This window comes from Hibiscus syriacus, unplaced genomic scaffold (genome assembly GCF_006381635.1).
Source record: "Hibiscus syriacus cultivar Baekdansim isolate YM2019G1 unplaced genomic scaffold, ASM638163v2 tig00111708_pilon, whole genome shotgun sequence".
Lineage (NCBI taxonomy): Eukaryota > Viridiplantae > Streptophyta > Magnoliopsida > Malvales > Malvaceae > Hibiscus > Hibiscus syriacus.
The window spans coordinates 3,260,445-3,273,434 of NW_024063159.1; the positions used below are offsets into that span (position 1 = coordinate 3,260,445).

Consider the following 12,990-nt stretch of genomic DNA (forward strand, 5'->3'; position numbering starts at 1 on the left):
TTAAGCACCACAATTGATGGTAAACAATTGTGACTTTGTGTTTGTGGGGAATATGAGAAAATAAAAAGTGAGTAATAATTTTGAGAGAATTATTAAACATGGGAAAGAAATATTGAATTAGAATTTCATGGTAACACGAACAATTTATTAGTGCTAATATAAAATTCAATGATGACAATTGACACTTTAATAAACAAATAAATTTTATTATTTTGTTTTATATTTTTTAAAATTTATTATTTAAATTAAGATATACTAATTCTTTTTTAATTTATGAGCCTTGGGAGGGCGCTCATCTTCCCTATCACAGGGCCGGCCTTGGTTTTGTATATCATTTTCGAGTTTATCATGGTTTTCTTTTTTAATATTTGTCATACATACCATATATGATGGAAATATATTTTAATTATATATATAAATATATTTACAAATATATTTTTTAGGGCTTAAATTATATCTCAAAATACTATTTAGTGACTAAATATTTTTTTGTTAACAATAGGTGTCTAACGTTTTATCCGTTACACCTTTAAGTGACTCATGTTATATTTTTAAAATTTTTAAGTACCTACTGTTATATTTTTTAATTTGTTAATAATAAAAATATTATATAAAAAAGAAAAAAAAATCAAATCTCAGAGTCGTCCCCTATTTCCCATCCCCTACCGCCGATCGCGAAGGGTCACCACTGGTCGGATTTTGTTTGGAGCAGGACGAGGAACTCAATGGTGGCAACCGTATAACGTATGGACAACTGTAGCCGTCGAAATCGTCAGGAAACAGTAATGAAAAACTTAAAAATCCGACGACAATCGTTGTATTTTTCACGACTAGGCGCAATTTTACAGTAGGTGAAGGACTAGATTTTGGTCGCAATGGTGAGACGGTTTTGATGGTGTCAACGACGACGACCACAGACCGACGGTGGCCAATGGACGACGAAATATGTAAAATTTAGGTTTATTATTTTTTTTAAAAATTATAATATTAAGATTTTTTAGATAAAATAATTTTTAAAATTCTATATATGTGGCACATGTCATATAATGGTTAAATTTAAAGACAGTTACGTCATACACCTAAAAGTATAACGTTAGAAACATTAGACATCTATTGTTAGCAAAAAAAATCTTTAGACACTAAATCTTATTTTAAAGTATAATCTAAGCACTAAAAGGGTATTAAACCTTTATTTTTAAATATAACTACTAAAAAAAATTATGGTTAGAAACATTAGATTCTTGTACAAATATAGGCATAGATTGATAAGAGTCGAAAATCGAAATGGACCGAAACACACCATGACAATCGAAACAAACTGATATTTTGATCGAACCGAACCTGAAATGTGTACAAATAGTAACACAAATCCTATGTTTGTAAAAATCAACATATTTAGGAAGTAAGCCATAAAACTCACAATTCCTCGTTTGTACAAATAGTATCAAATGTTAATTCAAAGTTTTTGACAGGCCAAATGGTAAGAGACTAGCCTTAGTTCTTACCGAGCTACTAATGAATACTGAACCAATTGAATCAACCTACGTTGGCAAATGGAGTATCAATTTCTTACATGATCAAAACCCAAGCTCAAGCAGCAAAACTGCCCCTTCAAGGCTTGATTGTGAGTGAGGCCACACTTTGCCAACTTTTCTGCTTCTGTCACCGATCATCTCTCCTTTTCCGGCAGAAGGGTATGAAAAGGAATGCCATTTACAGCGGAAAATATATATCGTATAGAAGCGATAGACAGAATCCTATTGTACAAACTGCATAAGCTCCGAACTAGTGATGGTCAATAGCCTGTTGCTATACTAGTTTATGCATTTACATTGCCAGAGCTAATACAGGTCTGATTAGGCAGGACAGAGTTCCGGAAATCTCCCTCGTACACTCATCTGCTGGACTTCTTGAGGGGAGAGGATTTTGATGCTTTGGACACAGTTGACGAACTCCCTGAAATGAAACAGATGTTAAAAATATATTTCAGGACAAGGACATTAAATGTTGCTGTTTTTAGTTTCACTTTCAACGATTAGTCTAATGACTTGGATCGTTTTCATTGGGGGAAACAACGTAAAGCTGTTTATGAGAAAAGGAACAACATGGTTTACTCCCATGGGTTATCTCCTACTAGCAGAACATCATTCTCGTGATCCACGTAGACTAGTTTCCAGCCTATTCTCCCTCGGTCTTCCAGCTGCCCCTCAATGCCAAACCTACGAGCCAAATCCTGTTCGAGCTCATCATAACATGAATAACGAGTTATATCTATTGATCTTCCAACAGCCCCGCGTTTGTAAACCTAGAAAAGGTAAATATGTGAATTAGGGCTCTCGACCGATGAGGTGACAGGGATTTGTGATGTGTGCAAGTGGTCAAGGATGTGTGCAGCAAGTAGAGGGATTTACTTGATGTGAGTGAAATTTAGAACAACAGACCTGGTATATGTTCGCATTCTCTGAAATTGTGGCGGTGGGGTCCATGAACTACGGCTCGTGAAGCTGTTATGGTTTATAGTAGAATCAATGGAGTTAAACGTCACATCTAGAACTCCCAAATGACTGCGAAACCATTGACGATGAAAGTTCTTGCTGAGCATCTTTAGGGTTTTTGTAGCTGGTGAGCATTCCTCCTGAAAATTCCTTCCCCAGCTCCATCATGCATTTCGTCAATGAAGTGTCTGAATTCATGGGTATCCCAATTTGGCTACCCATATTATTTCCATTTGAAACATTGTTCCTTGGATCTGCCTGAACACCGTCTTGACTTGTGTCTCTCAACAATATTGTTTGAGGGTTGTAAGTCAATGAGTTTTGCTGCAAATGAACATCGTTCTGAGAAAGGCAAACTCAAGTAGTAGAAGATGACGTGTCCAGGTAATCTGCATGTACAGTAGCACCATTAATATAGTTTTGTAGGGTATAAAGGCCTTGGTTTTGACTCTTGGAGATATTCGGTAAGGGTTTAAAATCAGACTTTTGCTGGAGTTCAACTAGATTAGCATTAGGTAACATGGTCTCCAAGCAATTAGAATTCAAGATTGTGGCAGTATACTAAGTGATGTCATCTACTGCAGTACTCTTGTGGACTCTGCTGTTTAGCATCGGCTGAAGAACACTTGGACAGTTTGTAGATGGTGAAGTGGAACACGACGGATTATCATCAGTGATCACAGAATGAGCAGCTACAGCACCACATGTCATTCCATTGCTAACAACATTGGACGGCTGATTTGTTGCAATGGTTCGGAAAGGATCCACATGACCAGGAACTTCAGGCAGCATTCCAGGTTGCTGTTGCTGAAGTTTTGACTGCAGAGACGGCTGAGAGAACCGAACATTTGCCTGGCAGTTACTTTTAGGTGTCTGGTGTGGGGCAACATTTGATTGAGGTAGCAAGGTTGGGGAGTTTTGAGGCATATCTAACACTTGACTAGCTGCCATGGACCTAGAGGTCTGAGAAGCGTCCAAGGCTTCTGAAGTGGGGATTGCTGTGACAATAGCAACTGTTGTTGCTGCTGAAGCTTCTGCAACAGTTGAAACCGAACCTGGTTGTCAGGCATTTGTAAATGTTGGTTAAGTGGATAAGGCAGCTCGGAATGCATTGGGTTTTGTGTTTGATTGGGACCCATATGCTGCAGCTGCTGCAGCATATGAGGAAGACTTAGAGGGAGTTGAAGAGTTCGATTAGAAGTTTGCTGCTACTAAGGATATTGTTACTTTGGACAAGGACTTGAAGCTGCATAATTTGAGTCTGAACTTCACTAGAGGGTAGAGTCTGAGCAATCAAATTTTGCCTCGACTGTTGAGTCATGTCATTCAGCTGTTGTGGCTGCATAGTGGATCCCAATGAGTTCATTGTACATGGTAGCTTCGGAAGCTGATTGAGTTGTTGCACTTGCTGAAGTAGCCTATGAGCATTCAACTGCTTGTTGGACTGAGGCATTTGTGCTGATGACAGACCCTGGTGGGAAAGATCTGCTCCGTCAAAGTTTTGCATACTGGACCCATCCAGAGACTGCATGAAATTTGGCTGCATTGAGTTTGCCAGCACAGGATTTTGCTGCATATGCATCCATTGAACCAGGCTAAGCCCTGGAAGCGAATGTGAACCCTTCATGCATATATCGTCACCAAGACAAGGCATTGACCGCTTGAATATATTATCTAAGTCGGAGTATGCATCATCTGCAAAATTCTCGGACAGGTATGCAGCTAAACCATATCAATACACAGGATAAAAGATGTTGAAGAATTCATGCATCACCATAGCACATTGAGAGAGTTTGATATCGAAATAGACCAAATAGAATTAAAGGAAAAAGATCAATTTGCAGTACTCATCGCAGAATCGGAATCGCAGATGCCATTTAATCTAATCATTGCTACTCCACAGAAGGCCCAGTGTCACAACATAAAAAAAGTGCATACAAACAATCAATAGAAGGCATCTGGGGTACTGCCACAAGGAGCAAAATCCCTTAGTTGCATCTAATAAATGGTTCTTGCACCAAATAGAAATTGATAATGCAATAACTAGAGGCTATATGATCTGCTACCTGGCATTCCGGTTGTCTAGGACGGTTTGATCTGAAGAATGGAGGTGGACAGATGAAAAATGGAGCTGTAATTGGTTCAATTTCCCAAATGGAGACGCAACCAGTCTTTCCTTGGCAGTTGACTCATCCCAACCAACCTATTGAAGAAAACAAGATAGTTAAAAATGTTACCGCTGACAAAAAAAGCCTCATGTTACTGTAATAAATATAATTTAAAAAATAAACTAAAAATAGTCAAAGTTACCTGCAAATTACACCATTGTGAGTTTTTCCATTTTACAGGATCAATATCACTGATCCCTGTAACTGTGCCCATATACCTGAAGGGGAAAGGTATTTATTTCCACCGTTTTTTTTTTCTGACAAATAGCCAAATCAAAATTTTCGGATCTAAGAAAGCAATCATCAATACATGGCTAATTTAGTTAACTAAAAAACAGACGAAAACTTGACATAAAGCTACCTTCTTGTTCCTGAGTCTTCAGTTTCAAACATCATTTGAAAGCGCAAGCCAGGTGATAATTGATTGTTGACACAGCATTATGATACTTGGCTAAAGGAATAACAAATTCAGAAGGGCTAGCCCTGAAAAGCAAATAATACTTTGGAATGAATACTTGCAGATAAAGAAAGTCTCCAAGTAGCATATACTAATCAACTGTTTTAACGTGGCCGAACTTAATTAGAAGTCAAAAAGTTATCTTTTGAACCTTGGATTATAGAACACTGAAAAGGGGCTATGTTTGCTACTGCATGAGCAGCTGCAGCGAGGATTCCAATATGCATGCTATCACTCGACAATACTGACGATGATAAATTGGTGGGTTGCCTGTTAGCACGCCTTATGCCCACGAGAAGCTGTCTCCTTTCATCTCTGCTCACAAAATTTGAACACAAGAGTGATAAAATCACCTTTTTTTTTCTCTACAGAAGAGAGCAGTAGACGAATAAAAGTTACACAACGCAACAATTCTTCTGTAAATAGACGTGAAACATTGGGAAATCAGTAACTAAAAATGCGTATTCCAAGCAGAACCATTACCATTACCTAACTAATAAAACTGAATCATCAGCAAGGAGTCTATTTCCACTGACAAATAAGCTCCAGCCTGTGATAAGCAAGTGCCGCTTTGGTTTTCCTGAAATTAAAAAACCAGGGGTTGGGATTAAATACATCAAGTGCATATAGTGCAAGCAAAACAATTACTAGCAATACTGTAATGGCAATCCATAAATCCAACAAGTGAATGTTCAAGGCCACAAAATGACCATACCACGATAGATATGGCGGAAGTTCCAGACATTTTCATGCAGATCCCTGGCCACAAGTTCTTGATTAGGTGATTCTATTGAGAAATCCATTCAAAAGAATCAGGAAAGGGATTAACACCCGAAGTTAAAACAACCGACCTACTAGCTTGAACAAAACTATTTACAAGACGAGGGAAAAAACTTTCGGCAGCACGACGAGGAACGGAAAAACCTCCATGAGTGCTTGTATCATTTGGTGTCAGCGTCTTGCAGAAGAATTCTAGTTACAGCTTATTCGACTTAAGAGAAAGATCTGATCTCAGTAATGCCTCCTTATCGAACTGCAAAAAATGTCAATAGTTTCAGTTCTTATATCAGGTTACGTATTCAAAACTCTATAACATTGTATAAGATTCTTCTAGACATTTGTTACAGAAGAAACGGGTTGGAGGGTCATCTGAGCATAGATTTCTTCCGTCTCTGGGTCAGCCTGCAAAATCACATAAGAGAAAGTTGAGAAAAAACGGATTGAAAAGCACAAATAAATGAAAGACAATTGACATTTTCTAAAGGGCAAGGAAAAAGGGGCAAGAAGACTTAGGTAGCGATACATGCAAGGTGACATTGTGAAGGAGACATAATAGCTTAGACAGAAGATTCGGGTGGTTCGGAACTTGAGCATCCACATTTTTCTTCATTGACGCAGCAACCTGAGATTGAAATTCATGTCAGAACACGTATTTAACCAAGATAGAACATGAAAAAAAATTAAAACAAACAACACCATTCATCTAATCTATCACCATGTAAATATATTTGAATAATGCGACTTTTTACCATGTCCATATTTATTGTTGAAAACTAAAAGCTTCACATTTAATTACTAATCAGGCAGCATCATTTAATCCACTGAAAGTTATAAATTATGCACTCGTACAGCATCAAATACAAACAATCAATAAAACCCAATAGCACCTAGATCAAACCTCTTTATTATAAAAATTTCATTCTCAGCAGAAACAAAAGATACCTATAGACTATAGTAAATGCCGACAAGGGTTGGTAATTTAGTTTACATGTTCGCTGTGTCCTTGAGGGAAGCAGAGAACGTGGGTCCCAGCAACCGGCAGGTTCACCAGCCGCCCGGCACATGCCTGCCAGAGCTCCGGGTTGATGCTATTGCTCTCCGGCGCAACACCTGCATCAACATCTACATCTTTTGCTGATTGTTTTTCCAGGAAAAAAAGAAAGAAAGAATAAAGAGTAAAAAAAAGAAAGGGGTAATAGACTTTATGTATCTAGCGAAAGATTCTAATTCAACGAAAAAGGAAAAGCGAAGTTTATAGCTTTTAAAGTGATTGATAGATATTAGAAAATCGAACCTTTTAAGGATAATCGAACTGAAAAATCGGAAAAATGTAAATCAAAAGAGAAAAAAGCAGACCTGCAGCCGAATTCGGAGCTGCCGCGTTATATGTAGGTTAGGTATGACTCGTAAATATATCGGTAAATAGGATAGATGATCGAGCGGAGTAGGTGAAGCGAACATCATCTGTCCTTATAAAAAAAATCTCGTAATGGGGGTTACGATTCTGTGGGTTGGGGGTGCGGTATATGGTTAATTTTGTAAATATGTATAGTGTTTATTTATTACAAAGGAGATGTAACTAAAACCTATGATATTATTGAATGAAAAATCTAGTGCCGCCCAGGGTATCGAGAACGTAAGCACATTGTTTAACCTCGTTAAAATTCTTGTGTTCTTTTCATTTTCTTTACACGATTATTCAACAATTGGTATTAGATGTCAGGAGCCAAATACGAAGTTGCGAAATTCGATGGTTAGAGTAACTTCGGATTATGGCAAATAAGGGTGAAGGATCTGTTGGCACAGTAAGAGATCATGAAAGCTTTGCGACCTATAAAGCTGGCATCGATGGAGGAGGAAGATTGGGAAGAATTGCGGCAGCGAGCGGTAGGAACCATACGATTATGTTTGGCGGACGAGATCATATATCACGTCATGCATTTGTCGTCTCCATATGAAATTTGGAAGAAGTTGGAAAGTCAATTTATGTCCAAATCCTTAACGAGTAAACTGTATATAAAGCAGCGACTGTATGAGCTGAAGATGCAAGATGATCATGATTTGGCGCAACACGTGAATGTCTTCAATCAAATCGTTTCTGATTTGGCTCGACTTTGATGTGAAAATTGAGGATGAAGACAAAGAGATGATTCTATTGTGTTCGTTGCCTCCCTCTTATGAACACATGGTGACTACTCTTACATATGAGAAAGAGACTATCAAAGTTGAGGAGATTACTGCAGCCTTGTTGGCTCACAACCAGCGGAAACAGAATGCAGGGGAAAACTCTCAAGCTGATAGCTTATATGTTAAGGGTAATCGAGACCGTGGACGGAAGCCAAAGAAGGCAGGGTCTGGGAAGCAGAGTTACAGATCCAAATCTAGGGATAAGAAAATAATTCACTGTTATAAGTACAATGAGGCGGGACATATGAAGCGAGACTGTCCGAAGTTGAAAAAGCATACTGATGAGAAGCGTGATGACTCATCCAAGTCTGTGAATGTGGTCGAGGATGACAATTCTGATTGCAGTGAGGGTGATATGCTCTCTATTTTAACGACTCAATTGATGGATGCTTGGATTCTTGATTCTGGATGTTCTTATCACATCACGCCAAATAGGGAATGGTTTTCGACATACAGGTCGGTTAATTCTGGTTCTGTTTATTTGGGTGATGATTGATGTTGCAATATTGTTGGTATTGGTGATGTCAGAATTAAGATATAAGATGATTCTGTTCGGACGTTGTGTGGTGTTCAGCATATCCCAAATTTGAAGAAGAATTTGATTTCTTTGGGCACTTTACACAAGAATGGTTTTATCCCTGAGGCTGATGAGGATAGGGAAACCATTCAGATTGTTAAAAGAGCTTTGATTGTGATGAAAGGAAAGATGACTGCATGGAATATTTACAGATTGTTATGGGGTACCGTTATAGGTAGAGTTCATTTTGTTGAGTCCTGTGATGATACTACCAAACTGTGGCATATGCGTCTTGCTCATCTTAGTCAACGTGGTATGGCTGAATTACATAAAAAAATCTGTTGTATGGTGTTAAAAGCTGTAAGCTCGATTTTTGTAAGTATTGTGTTCTTGGTAAACATACTAAAGTTCGTTTCAAGACTAGGAAGCACACAACTGAAGGGATTCTTGATTATGTGCATTATGATGTATGGGGGCCTTCCACGACATTGTCTTTGGGTGGATCTAGTTATTATGTTACTTTCATTGACGATTTTTCACAGAAAGTTTGGGTTTTTTTTTGAAACAGAAGTCTGACGTTTTTAAGAAGTTCAAGCTGTGGAAAGCTGAGGTAGAAAACCAAACAGGACGAAAAATCAATTGTTTGCGATCTGAAAATGGTACGGAGTACACAGATTCACAGTTTCTAAACTTCTGTAAGGAGCATGGGATTAAGAGGCATTTTACAGTGTGCAAGACACCACAACAGAATGGTGTTGCAGAACGGATGAACAGGTTGTTTAATGAAAGAGCCAGATGTTTGCGGTTGAATGCGGGAGGCTTCCCAAACACTTATGGGCTGAGGCTGTTAACATGGCGTGTTATCGTATCAATAGATCGCCAAGGGCATCATTAGCTGGGAAAGTTGCATAAGAGGTATGGACTGATCATGATGTTTCTTTTGATCACTTACGGATTTTTGGTTGTCCTGCTTATGTGCTTGTACATGTTGATGAGAGATCCAAACTTGATGCAAAATTGAAGGAGTGCATTTTTCTGGGTTACAAGACATGTGTCAAAGGATTCAAGTTCTGGGATCCAGTTGCGAAGAAAATTATGATCAATAAAGATGTTATTTTTGATGAACAACCCATGTTGCAGCAGAAAAAAGATACGACAGTGGTGGATTTCGAGCAGTTTCCAGTTGAGAAAATAGAAACTTCTCAACCGACTTATGGTGGTTCCGCTACGGTTGATTTGCAAGATTATAGTCTCGCCAGAGACAGGGTGAGACGGACGATATAAAGCCCCCGTCATAAATGAAGATGACACACATTTGTTTGTCATAAATTTATGACACGCATGTATGACTTACATTGCATGTCATTGAAGCACACGTCATTAAAAAAGACGACACACATTCGCGTGTCGTGATTGTATTTCGTAAATTATATATATATATATATATATATTGTAAATTGACAAATAATCAAACTAAATTACATTTAATGCCTCATAATACTAAATATATATATCATATTATATATAAGCAATCCATTTGCATACAATATATTCACATTAAGTTATCAAAAATATTGTAATCATATGTCGATACAAAAATATCACGGCTTAATAAAGTTTGCCACATAAGATACACATTCTTTGCGAATATCATCAATGTCATCATCCGTGTATTCTTCCTTCCCATCGTCAACCTAAGTAAAAAATATGAAATAAGTATATAATTTATACTTATTTAAAGTGAAGTATATAACTATCAAAGAGTACTAAATGATCAATTTTACATATGCATTCTTTGAAGCATATGTAAAAATAAATTTTACACATTTAATTAGTAAAACTTCCCATATAAATTATATACATTATCACGACATGAATTCACAATTTTAGTCTTGCTAACAAGTACTTGCATTAATTTGTTTAGAATAACATCCTACTTCAAGTCCATATGATAGTTGTATGACTAATGTGTATGTATGATATGACAGATGTGTATCAGAAAAGTTTGCTTACATTCTTATTGACCAGCACTTCAAGTCTGTTCTCGACTTATGATATCTGCAAAAGAAAATTGAAAATAAAGTGATAAGGAACAAGAATAGTACAACGCTAAGCAGTCCAATTATGTCAAAACTAAGAATCAAAATAATTCAATTAACTCTACCTCAAGAAAAGAACAACGAATTTGATACTTGAGATGTTTATCAGCATGCTTAATTTTCTCCTATAGAATAAAGAAGGTCAGAACACAAACTATTAAAAATGGTCTATTCTCAAAATTAAAAAAAATCAACAAATTCATTGATGAGCATAAATTCAAAACTTTCACCTCATTTATACGATCAAATAAACGCTGAAACACACGAGGAGTTAAGCCCTGCTGATCGCTTGATAAATTTTCTTCAAACAAGGCATTTGCTGGACCCCAAATAGTATAAGTCTTTCCGCTGCCAGTCTAATGAAACCATTTTATTAGGACCATAAATTGAAAAACGGTATTAATTAATACAACAATATTTCATGCATGAAATCAAAAAAAATGAAGAGGCCAGTACCTGGCCATAAGAAACACGGAGCTGTTAAATCCAGCAAGACAATTTTCAATAAGAGGCGCTCCTACGAGCTGGAAGATATCATGCTGCAGTAAAAGAAAAAAATAAGGTATTTCAGAAATAATTAAACATATGTAAATTAATAAAAATAAGCTTATTATCAATGCAGTTGCATCCGTGTTGGTGACTAAGTCAAAAGTACTGTTATCAAATATATTTGTTACGTATTACCAACATCAAGTATTGTTATCACATTATAGATAATTGAAATTTGTGTACTAAATATTAGCAAAATAATTTCACCGTATGGATGTACCACTTTCTCAATTCCCGCTATTTCTTCCTCATACCTGGTAATAACCTCTTGGTTGCATCACTTGAAGTTTCATTGTAACTTGAGAATCAAAGTAAAAAAAATGAAAAACAAAAAAGAAAAGAAAGGATATGGTCCCAGGAAATCAAGCCCTTCATCTAGATATTGCAGAAGTTGTTCTGTAAGAGGTTTCAGATGTTGCAACTCCTTGATTTTAGCATTATATCTGCAAAAGAAGTTGAAAGAAAAAGTTTATAAAATCAAAAAATGGATCAATGAAGAATTATATTTCCTTCATACGAACATTCTTGCATACTGAAATACTGCAACTGCTTCTTTAAAAGATTTGGGGTAATCTTCTGGGATTTGACTGCCCTTCTCAATCTTCAAAACTGATAAACTTTGTACATATATATGAAAAAATATGGACTTGTAAATACTAATGACCTGACTAGAAAGATCATATACATCATCTAGATTTTTCAAAACAGAAGCTCATATAGCTTCCATTAATGGGAGCATGCCATTTATTATCAACAATTTCAACAAGTAAATGACATGCTGGTTTAATGTTCTAGAGACAAAGAAAAACACTTCCATGTATTTCTGGCACGCTATTTGTTTTTCTAAGTGAAAGGCCATTAGATTGAGTAGTCAATTACTTTCTTTTTCACTAATTTCTCTTGCATATGCTTCCTCGCTTAAGTACTTAAGTAGACATCCTTTGAAAATAAAATCCCCCTATCCTCATATGGAGCTACCACAAATTCAACTTTCTTTGATTTCAGGATCTAAAAAAAAGCAATATAAGTTTGGAAAGGATTTAAATGGAACAGGTATGAGAAATATTCTAAATTTCCATGATTAACAAAAATCATAGGAAAATATTTTACCTGAATTAATTGATGTGCCATTGCTAGAGTGATTCTCACTGCTTTCTACAATGAACAAAATGAAAGAATAGAGTGACCACAATTATATAAGAACAACTAACAAATCCATGCAGATGTCGGAGTCAACAACAAAGATAAAAACATCATGAAAAATTAAGCAGGCAACAACACATAAAAATATGCCCTTTGATGTTAGCAGAAATGATTCTAAAGAGGAAAAACTTTAAAGAACTTAAGTGATTGGTGAACGATTCAAAATGGCCTAATTATACAGTTCAAAACCGGATCAAACTTGTTGAAGTTCTAATAGAAAATATAGTTCATGCTCAGGTCCAATCGTAGGAGATGTCTAAACAAGTAAATTATAGTTGGAGAGGCTAGAATCAGTACTGAAATTTAATTCATTCTTTTGTTCGATCTTGAGAATATCTTAACATTTCTCGGTAAATTTCCAAGAGTAGAATTTAGTACTAAAAGGTGAACAAATTGAATCCAAAAGCATAAGCAATGGTTCATCCTATTAACTTCAAAGAAAATGAAATAAATTCATAGCACTTCTTTATCCCCATACACCAGAAGAAAAGAATATAAAAAACAGAAACATTGATTAATTAATTATCATCATAAC

At 36.4% G+C, this 12,990-nt stretch overlaps 1 pseudogene; it reads right to left on the reverse strand.

Annotated features, from left to right (window-relative positions):
- Positions 1–1,452: 1,452 nt before the first annotated feature.
- LOC120168087 lies at positions 1,453–7,364 on the reverse strand (annotated as a pseudogene).
- Between the last annotated feature and the right edge of the window lie 5,626 nt (positions 7,365–12,990).